The sequence below is a fragment of the Bombyx mandarina genome, chromosome 28 (genome assembly GCF_030267445.1).
Source record: "Bombyx mandarina strain Sakado chromosome 28, ASM3026744v2".
NCBI classification, from domain to species: domain Eukaryota; kingdom Metazoa; phylum Arthropoda; class Insecta; order Lepidoptera; family Bombycidae; genus Bombyx; species Bombyx mandarina.
This window is the reverse complement of record NC_143233.1, coordinates 4,072,933-4,089,385: the sequence shown is the minus strand read 5'-3', so window position 1 is coordinate 4,089,385 and position 16,453 is coordinate 4,072,933. Positions and strand designations below refer to the sequence as shown.

Genomic DNA, 16,453 nt, shown 5'->3' with positions numbered 1-16,453 from the left:
AAAAGGAAATTCGTTCATGACGGGGATCCCCGTCGACATGGCTCTACTCTCAATGCTGTAGATGGCGCCGTACTTGTCAAACACGCCAAACAAGCTCGACTTGAAACTTAGCGCTTGCATCAACCCGCCAGACTTTTGCAGCGGGTGGCCGGTTCTGAAACTGTGATAGATAGACGTGTGACGAAGATCTGTTGAGGGCCGGTAGATACCTTCGTGTGGCTGTTAACAAACCATCTATCGAGATGATACCATCATTACGTTTTTACCATCGCACCGCCCGCCACCGGAGTAGAGTTCATCCATACTACCTGGAGCCACTGCGGTCATCCACGGTGCGTTTCCGGAGGTCTTTTTTGCCACGTACCTTACGGCTATGGAATGAGCTTCCCTCCACGGTGCTTCCCGAGCGCTATGACATGTCCTGCTTCAAACGAGGCTTGTGGAGAATATTAAGCGGTAGGCAGCGGCTTGGCTCTGCCCCTGGCATTGCTGAAGTCCATGGGCGACGGTAACCACTAACCATCAGGTGGGCCGTACGCTCGTCTGCATACAAGGGCAATAAAAAAACCTACTTACATACCTATTAAAAGAAATTAGTAAATATTTGATAACAAAAAATTAATCTTCTCTTAGTAGCGCAGCATTTACAACAAAGCCAAGCCGCTGCCTACTGTTAAAATGACGGTGATACCACCAAAGCATGCAATTGTCGGAAAACATCACCCCAGAACCCTTGCAAGGGAAATCTTCGTGGATGACTACGTGATGACACGGAGCAGTCAAATCAGAAACTACTGCTATAACTAGAGATGTCGGCACACGATTCCGAAATCCTTATTCCCAAGATCAAAAACCAGTTGTCAAGGAATGCCATTATAAAAATGATTTCTTGTTTACAACATGTGTCAATATACTCATCTCGCGCTATCGCAGAGCCGTGACATAGACGGACTTATCACACGAAACGGTCTCAAGCAGAGAAATTTTACTTGATAAGATATCGTTAAACGAAACAAACTTATATCACGAGGTTTAATAGCGAAATGTGTCTGTAATCGTTTTAAAATATCTCAAGCCGCGCAAATTTCAACATAATTAAAGTGCTAAATATTTCTTCTTTTTTTTCCGGGCTGGATGCCGAACCTCCTGCGAGGTCCCCGCGTTTAGGGGGCGTATGTGGGACTTGACGATCTGCAGATGTTGGGAGCAGACCGCGTACCCAAGGAGTTTTAGGGCACTAAATAACTGCCCGGCACTCTTACACCCAACGTCCGATCTCTGTCCGGGGTCAGAAACGGGTCAGAGTAGGGGGGTTCTCGCGGTCAACACTACAACCAGACACGCGGCGCCACCCCCAGGACGCCCGACCGACGGGTCGTCGAAGCGATAGTCGACGACCAACGACGTCGGCGACGACGACGATGCCGCTGATGTTCCGGGATACCCCGCTGGGCCAGAACCAGCCTGCGTAGTCGGAACGCGATACACCGCGGACTGGGTTAGTGCTTAATAAGCATTAAACCTTCGCGATAGTACGTCGGTATCGACTAATCATTACAGACAGAGAAAACTCATTTAATTTGCATATAACAATTTAGAAAGGAAGAGAAACATTTGTTTATTTTGACAAAATAAAATCTATTTTAGCGGCTTAATCTTTTTTTTTTTTTTGGGAGCACTCGCGGCGAGATCTCGTCGCGGTGCTGGGGAGAAACCTCTCCCTGCGGGCTGTCGTCGCCCGCATGTTAGAGGATCAGGGCTCGTGGGAGGCCATGGCCAGGTTTTGTGACCTGGTAATGGCGTCCCGTGAGGCTGAGGAGCGTGAAAGGGAGTGGGATCCCTCTTCAGCACCTCAGCGCAGAAGGCGGGATGGCCGGCGCGGGCGTGAAGCTCCCGCTCAGCCCCCGTAGGGACTATCAGGTGGCGGGTGCGGGGACGCCCGGTACTCGACTGTCGGTCCGGTGGTGGGGCGGTGCAAGGTGGCTCCTGTGCGCCGCCCACGGTGTATCTCCCGAAATGACGTCCTTCGGGATTTTCCCGGAGATGAAATCCCGTCTTATCATCAGGACGGGTACCGGCGAAGGCAGACTTTCGGCGCGCACTGCGGTACCGTATGTCTGGTGTAGCCGGTGTGGTGGAGCTCGATGGGGTTTAGTCGGTAGTCGTTCTGCGGGGCAAGTGCTTCGCGCGCCTTTTTCAAGGCGTAGTCTCTTGCGAGGAATTCGGGGAGGTGGAGGACCTTCTCGTCCCCCTCTTCCTCTCAGGAGGCGCCGGAGTCCGACATAACCCGGTTCGTTACCCCCCCGGACCGGGTATCCGTAAATGGATTCCCCAGCGTTAAAAAAAAAAAAAAAAAAAAGGGTTTATTATTTTGAATGTGCCGAATATTTTACAGTTTTCGTGGTTGATACATATCATCTTTCACGTTACTATACTTAAATGTCAAGAAATGTTTTTGTCTTTAGCACATTCATTATATGTCTATTAATAGCTCTTTATTTATTTTTTTATCTTTAGTTATTCGCCAACAGCCGGATAACTTAGACAAAGTGATTATGAAGGCAAGGTGGAAGAAAGGAGACCACGCGGCCAAGCACCTAGCCACTGGTGTAACCAATCCTAACTCGGCTGCCAGTCACTACCGCGCTACGAGAAGCTGAGGACCGGACAAGGTGGAAACAGCTCATGAAGCAGGCAACGGTCAAGTTTCAGAGACATGACCTTCAGTAATGAAGAAAGCTACGAAGAAGGAGAATAGCTTCTTCCTGGTGGTAGGACCTCTTGTGAGTTCGCACGAGTTGGTACCACCACCCTGCCTATTTCTGCCGTGAAGCAGTAATGCGTTTCGGTTTGAAGGGTGGGGCAGCCATTGTAACTATACTGAGACCTTAGAACTTATCTCAAAGCGGGTGGCGCATTTACGTTGTTGATGTCTATGGGCTCCAGTAACCACTTAACACCAGGTGGGCTGTGAGCTCGTCCACCCATCTAAGCAATAAAAAAAACCTTTAATTGTAAAGGGCCACGGATAGTGTAATGTTACCAAACGACTGCAATAATAAAATGAAATTAATAAACTCTAGATCAAATCACTTAAAGTAGTCTTAATAATGCCCAAAGCCGAAAAAAACACTTATTTTGTATTATTTTCGCAGCTGAAAATGTGAACTCAGGACAATAAGACATAAACTATAAAATAGTATGATACCAATAAAGTTCATGTCATTCATAACCAGATAAATAATAAGGCAGGATCCATCAATTAACACAAATAATATTAATTAGATTTTAAATATTCTGACAGTGAAAACTTTATTTTATCGGCATGGCTTGCATTGTTTTTTTCAACGCAAAAATACTCATTTCCTACTTATTTTTAAGCGAGTTAAAAAGCCCAAGGATGTAGCGACGCGAAAGCCTCTTAAGACATGATACCACATCTAAATTGTATTGGAAGTTTTTAATTTTTAATTCCGTTGTAACAACTCAACTGATATATTAATATGAAATGTACAGTCAACATGATTTCATTACAAATCGAGACACTCCAAGTACTGTCTGCACAATAATATACGAGATATATAGAATATATGAGGAGACAGTAAATTACAACAATTACAATTCAATCTTGAAGTCTTCGTGGCCTAAACGATAAGACATCCACTGCACGTGTATCGAGCGATGCGTACCGGTGTTCGAATCCCACAGGTTGGTACATTTTTTCTGAAGTACTGGCGTACGACTTCACGGAACATTTCTACGATGATAGAATGACGTCGTGTCATTCCAATTAGACCCGCAAAATAAAAAAATTAATAATTATTAAAAATAGGGTTCTTGTGAGTCCGCACCGGTAGCTACCACCATCCCGGCTACTTCCGCAACAAATCAGTCATATGTTTCCGTCTGAAAGGTCAGATCATGTCACTGTCATGATCAAATTTTTAATTCGACCTCTTGTTTCAAGATGGGCCGTGGTTTCCCCATCGTAATTTCTATGGGTTTCAGTTACCACTGACCGCCACTTAAGCAATGAGATTTTTTACTCATATTATCACGCAATGGTAAAAAACAAAAAAGATTCGATTAATTAAAATGATTAAGAATTTTTTATTGAAATTGCACTAGATGGCTTATGATAATTATCACTTTAGAATAGTTTGAAGCAGCTTGAACACGGGAATGACGCTTTTATCATGTACCTCCGCCAATGCCACTGTTACAATGACAATAACGATTCGTGGTACCTACACCAGCCCGTCGAGTTAATTATTCTTTTTTTTTTTATTGCTTAGATGGATGGACGATCTCACAGCCCACCTGATGTTAAGTAGTTACTGGAGCCCATAGACATCTACAACGTAAACGCGCCACCCACCTTGAGATATAAGTTCTGAGGTCTCAGTATAGTTACATCGGCAACCCCACCCTTCGAACCGAAACGCATTACTGCTTCACGGCGGAAATAGGCGGAGTGGTGGTACCTACCCGTGCGGATTCCCAAGAGGTCCTACCACCGGTGATTACGCAAATTATAATTTTGCGGGTATGATTTTTATTACACGATGTTATTCCTTCACCGTCGAAGTCAATCGTGAACATTTGTTGAGTACGTATTATATTAGAAAAATTGGTACCCGCCTGCGGGATTCGAACACCGGTGCATCACTACATACGAATGCACCGGACGTCTTATCTTTTAGGCCACAACGACTTCATATTCACTCATATAACTCGATGGCCTGTTTTAGAATCAATACACTTTACGCATTACCACTTCTACTAAAGGGAATATTGGATACTTTAGTCCTCCGATAATAATTAATTCATAATTCGATCGAGCAAGGAATCTCGGAGACATCTTCATTGCTCTTTGCACTTTGGCATGATGATGAAGCTCGTTTTGTTTGATCACGTGCTAATGCCAGAGGTATTTGCTGGTTAAAGACTTAGGACACTGTAGCGCTTGGAACGAGACGAATTCGATATAAATGTGGATTTAATGTTTTAAGTACACCATCATAAAAATGTTTTATTAACATCAAATCTTATCTTAATGCCGCGTCGTATTGAATTAGAGAAAACACAATTTGCATCGTTGCTACTTTAAATAATATATCTTCCAACGTAACTATTGAATTCGTCATGACCTAAAGGATAAGCCGTCCGGTGCATTCGTATCTAGCGATGCACCGGTGTTCAAATCCCGCAGGCGGATACCATTTTTTCTAATGAAATACGTACTCGACAAATGTTCACGATTGACTTCCACGGTGAAGGAATAACATCGTGTAATAAAAATGAAACCCGCAAAATTATAACTTGCGTAATTACTGGTGGCAGGAACTCTTGTAAGTCCGCACGGGTAGGTACCATCACTCCGCCTATTTGTGCCGTGAAGCAGTAGTGCGTTTCGATTTAAAGGGTGGTGCAGCCGTTGTAACTATACTGAGACCTTAGAACTTATATCTCAAGGTAGGTGGCTAATTTACAGTGTTGATGTCTATGGGCTCCATTAACCACTTAAAACCAGGTGGGCTGTGAGTTCGTCCACTCGTCTAAGCAATAAAATAAAAATAAAAAACTAATCGATAAAAGTTCTTTTTTATGATTTTTATTGCTTAGTAGTCAGAACGAGCATACAGTCCACCTGATGGTAAGTGGTTACCGTCGCTTTTACATATCGTACATGTGATACTACATACTTTCGAATCTTGATCTGAATAAACTTTATTAATGGTAATAACAATATTATAAACTTCCTGCACTTTGAAATGATGGGTCTATATATTGGCCAAGCTAAGTCGTTTTCTCCCACCAACCTTGAGATCATATATGTATATTATTATATATTTATAACACTAGTTGAGTCCGTACCTTCGTCAGGAACAACACGCAATTATTTTAAATATTAAAATATTCATTTTATATTATTATATTATAATCGCCAAAAGACGATTCAGAAAGTTAGCTACCTAAGATAATTTTAGATGAATATAGTACCTACATAAACACATACATTATTTTTTACATAAATAGATTTCATATCATTTTCGATCTCTGATTCGAAAGATAAAAATCACCAGCGCCATCTATCAGGCACGATTGCTTTCTTCTTTTTTTTTTTGTTGCCATACACTTAGGGTTGTCAGTGAAAAATATTTTTGTGAAAACAGTACCTAATTTTACGTATTTAAAATTTTTCAACATAACAAAAAAAACGTAAAATGAATATTCAAATCTATAAGTGTCATTTGAACATTGGATCATTAATAGTTATACTAAACCAGATATACTTAAATATACAGGGTTTTACAAAACTACCCGTAAAGCCGAATGGAGGTTACATTGGACGTTACAAGAGTCCATTCTCAATATTTAAGAACGGTAGTAAGGCTGTATGTAAATACGCAAAAAAAAAATATTTTCACTGATATGCAAACCCTACTTCAGTAATATTAAAGAGTAAACAACTTAGAATGTACCTATCTACATTTGTACCTAATTCCCGAAACGGCAAAAATTTTAAAGACCTAACCTAATGAAACAACCTAAACGTCATCATAATAAATCAATCATAATAAACGTCAATTTTGTTTTTGTTGCTAAGCTGGGTGGACGATTTCACAGCCGAGCTGGTGATAAGTGGTTACTGAAGCCCTTGGATATTTACAACGTAAATCCCGCCACCCACCTTGAGATGTAAGTTCTAAGGTCTCAGTATAGTTACAACGGCTGCCCCACCCTTCAAGCCGAAACGCATTACTGTTTCACGGCAGAAATATACGGGGTGGTGGTATCTACCCGTGCAGACTCACAAGAGGTCCTACCACTAGTACAAAATTTAAAGAAACGGCTCAAAGTATGCTCCGCCTTGCTCAATACACAGCCTCTCTTGTCGATATATGGCTTGTGTTGCATTTCGCACTACCGTCGGTGTTATTGATGCGAAAACCGATCTAAAACGCTGTTCCATCTCGTTTATGTTTGAGAAGAATAATCTCATCTAGGAGGATGCCGAAGACCGGACAAAATGAAGGAGTTTAAGTAGGATAGCAGACTCTGGCACTAGACCGAGAAAACTCTAGAAAGAAGAAGAAGATAAGTTTTATTGCTGCTATTGTGACGGTCTTGAATGGCATCATCCCTTCATTCCGTGGGCGTCGTAACAAGGAAATGGACAGTGGCTTCTTCTAAGTATTATACCAGAACAGTGCGATAATCAATCGGCATATACTATTGGTACGTCATAAGCCTGCACGGGTAAGTATATCCTGCTTGTTCGTGCCGCTTGTGTTCCCACTTCAAGTTTAGGATAGCATATTAAACAAAACACATGTCATTTCGGATCCTCCCGATCCACTAACGGTGCTTTTAGGTACCTCAGGCATCGGTCACAGTTTTCGTCTAGGCCGTCGCTTGCAACGAAGAGTTCGGCGAGTAAATTAGCCCACAGATACAGCCCACAGAGTTTCTCGCCGGATCTTCACAGGGGGTCGCGTTTCCGATCCGGCGAATCACTCCTCTTGCTAGGGCTAGTGTTAGCAACATACACAGGCTAGATCCCCGTGAGCTCACCTACTAGTTCGGTAAATCTAGCATGCCCCCTCGAGGTCACGAGTCGAGGTTAAGGTAGGAGAAAATGCCTGAATCGAGCTAACGACATTTATATACAAGACTAGCGACCCGCCCTCGCTTCGCTTCGGAAACATTAAAATACACATTAAACCAAAAAAAAAAAAAAAATTAAAAAAGTAGCCTATGTTCATCAGGGACATAGTCGGCTTCTAATGGAAAAAGAATTTTTCAAATCGGTCCAGTAGTTTCGGAGCCTATTCGAAACAAACAAACAAACAAATCTTTCCTCTTTATAATATTAGTATAGATAAGTTTGTATTTAAAAAATCCTAAGAAGAGTCGAAATGTACCCGCGTCCGTCTACCGAGCACCCAAGGTCAACGATCTTCCCTTTTTTAATTTTTTTTTATTGCCTTTGTAGGCAGACGAGCATACGGCCCACCTGATGGTGAGTGGTTACCGTCGCCCATGGACTTCAGCAATGCCAAGGGCAGAGCCAAGCCGCTGCCTACCGCAAAACCTTCCCTATGTTGTTACCTACAAAGTGGCATTCATATGATGTCTTCAGATTCCAGTATCGACCTTACACTAGGTGGCCCGATAGCTCGTATATTTAAATAAGTATTAAAAAAAACATTGACATACGAAATGGTTACATAAACTATTTGTAGGTATATACAGCTCTGGGCCCCTGTTTTTGACCCTCCCGTGAATCAAATTGTTTTTCCGGCCTGTCTAACTACCGGGATCATTTTATAGTGAGATTAATACCCACGTATTCGTTGTATCTACTTATTTATTTAGAAAACAACAGCTTTTCATGCGTATTCTAAAAAAATATATCCATACAATCGCATTTCTGTAAAACTGTAACAAGTGGAATGTTACATGTGGTATGTAAATGATAATAGATCTGTATTAATAATTTTTTTTTATTGTTTAGATGTGTGGACGAGCTCACAGTCCACCTGGTGTTAAGTGGTTACTGGAGCCCATAGACATCTGCAACGTAAATGCGCCACCCACCTTGAGATATAAGTTCTAAGATCTCAGTATAGTTACAACGGCTGCCCTGCCCTGCAAACCGAAACGCATTACTGCTGCACGGCAGAAATAGGCTGGTGGTACCTAACCGTGCGGACTCACAAGAGGTCCTACGACCAGTAAATTGTTTGTTTGTCCTCTATTCGTTCCCAATTAATTCATCCGACTATGGTGAAACTTAGTACAGTTGTTTTTGGCACGCCAGGAAAGATTTCCAATATCATTTCCTTACCTAACCGCTGATAATCTAAAGGACTATTTCAGCCACTCACGGATATTAGTCTCAGCCTGAGAGAATTGCTAACACTAGCCCTAGAAAGAGCAGTGCTTCTCTGAATCTACCACTGGGTCGGAATCACGAACCACTGAAAAGATCCGGCGAGAAACTCAGGGGATATTACCGTTGGCTTATCACCGTACGACAGGTCAGACGTGAACAGTTTGAAATTGATGTTTTTTCACACAATTACAAACAGTCAATGTTCAAAGCATTAGATAGGTATATAGTTTTTTTTTCATTAAGCCTTATGTTTCTATTAAGAGAATTTTAATTTATATTTCCAAATTGTATGCATACGAAAATAAGCTTGCTTATTACGCTTTCACGTCTTAACTACTCAACTGATCAACGTGAAAATTAATTTAGACTTTGTCAAGGATCGAGAAAATGAATCACGGTAGGTACCTTTCATAAACATTGTTGTTGTTGGGGCTCCCGCGGTACTCTAGCGCATCAGGTATGTTTGCGGATGCTCACGTGGATGACTTTTCATCAATCATCCGCAAACGAACGGCCTCACTGATGCGTAGGGTTCGTGCGAGTACCAATAATATCCTGATGGTTATAGGTAATAAACCCGAATGTGCTGTTTTGAGACACTGGTTTAATATACATACCCATATACCAGGTGCCTCAAAGCAGCGCAGATTTATGAATTAAATGTTTAAATGTTTTAATTGCTAATTTTAATTTTAATTATAATTTTAATTTTACTAACATAGTTCTAAGTATTATTCTACTTACAACATATGGACTTAAGAGGGTCTGAATGAAATGAATTTTATTTATTTATTTATTTATAAACAAAAAAGATTTATCGGCAAAGCGTGTACAGTACCAGACAATAAATATTGCACATCGATATTTAGAAAGAGACAGTCGTCTAATTTTGTTATTGTCGTAGAGCGTTACCTGTGTGCGATGAAACAACAACGATCCCGTATCTTAGGAGATTAAATGTCAATTAAATAATGTGCGACAGATATAACGCTCTACAAAGCAAAAATTAACCGTCTCTTTTCCACGGTCGATGTGCAAATATTTATCGCCGGGTACTGTAAGTAACTTTAAGGTCTAATGCGTTTTTTCTTGTTGATATTGTTTCCAATACTTTATACACTTTCCGTGGTCGCGACGACGAATTTTTTAGCGGCGACATTTGAATATTTTACTGACTATTTCTACGACTCTACTAGAACCTTCTACTAGAACCAAAGAAAACACTTTAGAAAATAACCTTTTACTCATATAAGGCATTTTTTTTTTTTTCCACAGGAGAAAATCTTATAAGGCATAGTGCATTTTTGTGCTATTCATTTATTTTGGTTTCAAGCCAAGCCTACGGTACTAGTATTGTGCTGTCAGTCCTACACAGGGATTTTTTTTATTGCCTTTGTAGGCAGACGAGCACACGGCCCACCTGATGGTGAATGGTTACCGTCGCCCATGGACCTCAGCAATATCAGGGGCAGAACCAAGCCGCTATCTACCGCTTAATACTCTCCACAAGCCTCGTTTGAAGAAGGACATGTCATAGCGCTCGGGACCCACCGTGGACGGGAGCTCATTGATGGTACGTGGCAAAAAAAGACCTCTGGAAACGCACTGTGAATGACCGCAGTGGCTCCAGGTAGTGGATGAACTCTACTCCGGTGGCAGGCGGTGCGATGGTAAAAACGAGATGATGGTATCATCTCGAACAATTCCTCAGAGCACATATAATAATAATAATAATTAACATTTATTCCAAACACAAATTAAGTACAAAAAATAAATAAAAAAGATAGCAAAAATAACGAGGCTTGGAAACGGTTACCGGCTCAGCAATGCCTAACAGTATCGAGACAATCGGTACTGCGGCGCTGATCTTCCGCCGGCACCTGCGGAGTGACGCGCACACCAGCATCAGACCGGCCAATACACATCATTGTAAAATATATTAAAAAATAAAAAGAACGTGATTAATAAAAAAAACAGTTATGAAAAGGACAACAAAATGACATTATTAAATTAAATAAATAAAAATTGCAGTTGCAATGCACAATTAATTATAGTACGGATATATGGATAATATGTGTTTATGTTACATACATTATATGTTGCATCTAAATGAATACAATCATAATTTACTGGTGGTAGGAGCTCTTGTGAGTCCGCGCGGGTAGGTACCACCGCCCTGCCTATTTCTGCCGTGAAGCAGTAATGCGTTTCGGTCTGAAGGGTAGGGCAGCCGTTGTAACTATTTTTTTTTTTTTCCTACCTAAGCTGATAGCCTTGAGAGGCTATATCAGCGTAACCCTAACTTTTGTAGGTGAGCTCACGGGGCTCAAACCTGATGACGTTGCTAACACGAACCCTAGCAAGAGCCGTGCTTCGCAGAATCTACCACCGGATCGGAAACGCGACCCACTGAGAAGATCCGGCGAGAAACTCAGTGGGCTGTGTCTGAGAGTTAATTTACTCGTCGAGCCCTTCGTCGACGGGTTCGACGAGAACGGTGACCGGTGCTTGAAGTACCTAGAAGCACCGTTAGTGGATCGGGAGGATCCGAGATGACGTGTTTTGGGCGACGTCGACTGCTTTCCATTCTGTCCGCAGGATCGGGAATGTAGTTACCGGCGGCCACGATGAGAGGGTTCTCGTGTCGTGCCGCTTTATCGAAGTGGCGCATCGACGCCGACTGCATATACTTACTGGTGGACTCTAAGTCCAGGTCGTCATGGAGGTCGACGTTCCTGACGAACCACGGGGCTCCGACGGCTATCCTGCAAAAACGGGATTGAATAATTTGGAATGACTTTAAGTGAGTGCGGGCCGCGTGAGCGAACACTACACTTGCATAGGTCATGACGGGGCGTATGCAAGTTTTGTAGAGTGTCACCTTATTTCTAAGGGACATTTTACTTCGCCTACATATCATCGGGTAGAGACGTCCTAGAATGAAGGCGGCACGGTCGCGTACCGTCTTGATGTGAGGGCGGAATGTCATCCTACTGTCGAGGGTGACGCCTAAATATTTGACCTTCGGGGCCCACGGTATGGGCTGGTCGAACATCGTGATTGGGCGAATGGCGGGGGCGGAGGTGTTGACGCGCCTAGTCGGGAGGGGGATGCTCAGCGTGGTGTTCGGAGGGCGACCCCTTTTGAAGAGCACCGCTGTGCTTTTCGTGGGGTTGATGTCGATGCGCCACTTCCGGAACCACTGTCCCATGGTGGTAGCTGCAGTCTGAAGTCGTCGATGAAGCAACGCCTTCTTCCTACACGAGTAGTAGATGGCGGTGTCATCGGCGAAGAGTGCCAGATGGGTCTCCGGAGACCGGGGTATATCATTGATATACAAACTAAATAGTAGCGGGGAGAGGGCGGAGCCTTGCGGGACTCCGGCTGTGACGTGACGGGGCCGGGAACGCGTTCCCTCGACTCGATATCAAAACGAACGTTTCGACAAGTAGTCTCGTATGATGAGCACGAGTCTGTCTGGCACTCCCATGTTATACAGTTTGTATATCAAACCGTTGTGCCAGACTTTGTCGAACGCCTTGTAACTCTACGAGATCTTAGAACTTATATCTCAAGGTGGGTGGCGCATTTACGTTGGGGATGTCTATGGGCTCCAGTAACCTCTTAACACAAGGTGGGCTGTAAGCTCGTCCACCAATCTAAGCAATAAAAAAAAAAATTTAACACCGTGCTTATTAGGACTTATTCTATGATACTAGAGGTCCCGCAGTAGTCGAAATTCGACTATAATTAATTGGAATTGTAAGTTTGTACACTATTATGATTGTATTTTATACTTCTATAATCCTAAATTTCGCGAAGGCTACACTATAAAAAAATATTAATAATGACAAACCATATTTAATCTATGCTCAATTTGACCACAGACGTCAAGAAGAAAAGTTTGACAATAAATAGTATGCATGCGTGTGTGCGTCAAATACATGGTATGTAGTGTGTGTAATGTTTTCTTTATTGATTTATTGTATCTTTTCAGCATTATTTAAAAAAAATATTAGCATTGTGCACTTCTTCTCTATATTCTCTATAAGTGTGCAAAATTTCATACTCCTCCGTCCGCACAATTTTCGTTAAAAGGGATCCAAAGTTTTTGCTTCACGTATTAATACATAGATTCTTATTTGAGGGTAAATAGCTTTGATTTTAAATAACAATTATTAAACAGCTATTTTATTTTAAAAGTTATTTTTCTTGTAATTCGCTGCGAAATTCGACAATTTTTTAGTACGCTTTTCATCATTATAAGCGCCCACACATTTTTACGATAAAATGTTTTTTCTTATTCATTCTTTTTTTACCTGAACTTATATAAAATACTTTCTAGTTTTTTTAAGTTATTATGTTAACAAAGGCGTGCTTTTTTGTTTTGTTTTTAAATCAATTTTCATTCTTTGTTAATTTATGGTATATAGGTATTTGATATATTTATTAAACAAGATAATTTGGTTACAGCACTTTATTTTCTACTATTGTATGCGCTTGTATACATTAATCTTTTTTCTACGTGGGCAGCTATTTTTAACATATCTTTCCGGAATTAAATTTTATTATGTTACCTACGTATATGTAATCTAGACTAGATTTTTAGTACAGTTGAGAAACATAAAAATAAAAATGTCAAACATAGAGCATGTTATGAATTTTCGAATTTCGAAACTGTCGTATCAAGCAGTAAGTACATACATGTTCAAATCAAAATAATTCGTTTGGGGTCAATATAATGCAAAAGGTTAACACGACTTCCGGTCCCTTTATTATAGTTGGGAACTAAAACGAACAGCCATTACACAGAAGTTTGGGAACGTTGTCTTATTGTGGCAACCTCGTGCGAAATCGGACAGTTTGTAGCCAGTTTAACGACTCATAAACTCCGAAATAAAGTGTGAACGGCACTTTAGGACTATAATTCGAAGTTGACATTGAATTAAAGAACAAAACGGGTACCGTACTTAACATATATTAAGTGTATAACCAATGGTACTTAACTTCCTAATAAAAATTGAATTAACAGGTTTTTTTTTAATAAGCCCCAAGTTTTTAATACGCGCGTTCCTTATTCAATCAGCCACAGGAATATCTCTAACGACAAAAAGAAAATAAATATTTATAACTTACTTAATATTCCTAGTTGTGAACTCCGCACAAATTAACACATTACACTGTTTTATGTAACACTTGTATTGTTTATTCTGATTGTCGATAACCTCCGAGATGTGTTTGAGATTATGATAATCTAAGAGAGTTGATAACACGTATCTATTAACAAGGCACTGCATATCAACATTTGTTTGTGTTTATTCGTCCTCTAATATATTCTTTTTACCTATTTAGGCCTTTGGAACGGTAATGCGAGGACACCTGCCGCTCTAGTCCGTCTGTCAGAAGCCAAATATCGCCGAGTGCCGACACGAAATCTCTTAACGAGAACATCCGCACTAAATAACTATAAGGCTTATTGAGCGATCACAGAAACATATTAACGTTCAATAATACCAGAATGAGTTCCGTAATAGGCCATCCTTGTATTGTGGAGACTAGTTTCGTTACGGAGAGAGAGGTTTGTTTCGGAACTCGGCTTTTGAAACTTTCCTTGAATTCTATATTATATAACGTATAAAAATAGACGAAGAGGTAGAGCTAAGAAGAAATGGATGGATTGCGTGAAAGGCGATATGTAGAAGAGGGGAGTGAGCAAATAAATGGTATATGATAGAGGAGTATTATAAAAAAAGGTCACAGACGGGCGCATCACGATGCTCAACAATGAGCGATCGACTGAAGGAGGAGGAGGAGGAGAGGAGTATGGAAGGAGAAAACATCTTACGCCGACCCCATGTGGCTGGGAGAAGGGCAGGAGAATGTTGATGATAACGTATAAAAATATGATACAGTCTTATTGTATAGCTGAACACACGCACTTAGCCTTAAATCCCCCAAAAACCAAAGGAGAACGGGGTCGACTGAAAATCAGCGTTGTTCGATGCATTCACTTTGAACAGCATCAGCTGAGTCACATCCTTTTGCCTTATTTTTCTTTTCTTGTCTTTCCTATATTTATTTACCTTTCTAAATCTGTATAAAAGGCAATAAATTATTTAATATTATTTTTGTTTAGGCCATTCCGGCTTCACCTTGAAGTCCTTGTGGCTTAAAGATCAAGATGCCTGGTGCATTCGCTACGAGCTATGCAACTATGCCAGTGTTCGAATCTCGCAGACAGGTATTAATTTTTCTAATGAAATAGGTACGTACTTAACAAATGTTCACGGTCGACTTCCACGCTGAAGGAATTTCATCGTGCAATATGAATAAAACCCGAAAAAAATACATAATTACTAGCGGTAGGGCGGATTGTGAGTCCGCACGTGTAGGCAACAACACTACTGCGTATTTCTACCGTGAAGCAGTAATGCGTTTCGGTTTGAAGGGTGGAGCCGTTGTAATCTAGAACTGAGACTCAGAACTCATGTCTCAAGATGGGTGGTGGCATTTGCGTCATTAATGTGTTTGGGTTCCGGTAACCACGTACCACCAGGTGGACCGTGAATTCGACCTTATAATACGCCCTATCACCAGTCTCTATTCCCTATCACTGAAGGGGTAACGACAAAGTGAAGATTTCCCAGCGCCGGGTGATACTGCTTGGTAGCCCGGAGACTTTTCCAGTTTCACCGGGACAGGTGGTCGAGCTCGGGGTCAACCAGTGTGCTTAGTGCAAGTTTTTTAACGTTCTCAGTAGCCTAAAAGTAAACTCAAATTTGTATGGAGTTGGAACAAGGAACACAAGAGTGTGCCTACGTCTGCCACTAGGGGCGCTGGCAAGCAATATGTTTTAAACTGCAAACCATTTAAAAATTAGCAGTAATTGTCTTCTCCTATACCAAAAATAGAATGTCCGTTATATTCTATTTTTGGTATAGAAACATTCTTATCATTCATATTCACGCCACGGAAAAATGAAGTCTGCCCGTGTTGGAATTTTTCAATCTGGTTTTTATTAAAATCCGATGGGTTCACGAACATAATTTTTTTTTCATTGTCATTTGTAAACAGGCCTCATCAGAGCAAACACCATAACGACTCGGTGGCCCTATACTCACATAATTGCTTACTTGATGGTGGTGGAGTGAATTAAAAGTAAAAATCTTGAATTATCTGAAATATATAAAATTGTTCATATACCGAATTAAATTTAGAATCGATTTGATTTTTTGTTTAGTAATTTGGAATTTTTCTCGGAGCTCCTAGAATTGATGTTCCATTTGTAACACCTATCACAAACATCAACTGTCATAATGACAAATTGACAATTGTGGAATTTGACAAAAGGCCAACCAAAGGGTATGCAATTTTCAATATGACCGTGGAAATTTAACAATTTTCCTTTATGTAGGTAATTTATAAAGAAAATCAATGTAATGTCCGTTTTCGACAACGCTGTTTTTAATAACACTCTATACGAAGCTCTGTATCTTCAAATCGAGGATACTTTGTCTTTTGCAAAAGACTTCTTTGAATCGTGTTTTTCAT

At 41.0% G+C, this 16,453-nt stretch overlaps 1 protein-coding gene across 1 annotated transcript in view; it reads right to left on the bottom strand.

The window, feature by feature from the left end:
• LOC114243384 (multicopper oxidase 3) overlaps positions 1–14,175 on the bottom strand; it is a 135,488-nt gene extending 121,313 nt beyond the window's left edge. Inside the window, exon 1 of the mRNA XM_028174857.2 lies at positions 14,039–14,175. The gene's annotated coding sequence lies outside the window, so the exon portion shown is untranslated. The remainder of the gene's footprint in view (positions 1–14,038) is intronic.
• Between the last annotated feature and the right edge of the window lie 2,278 nt (positions 14,176–16,453).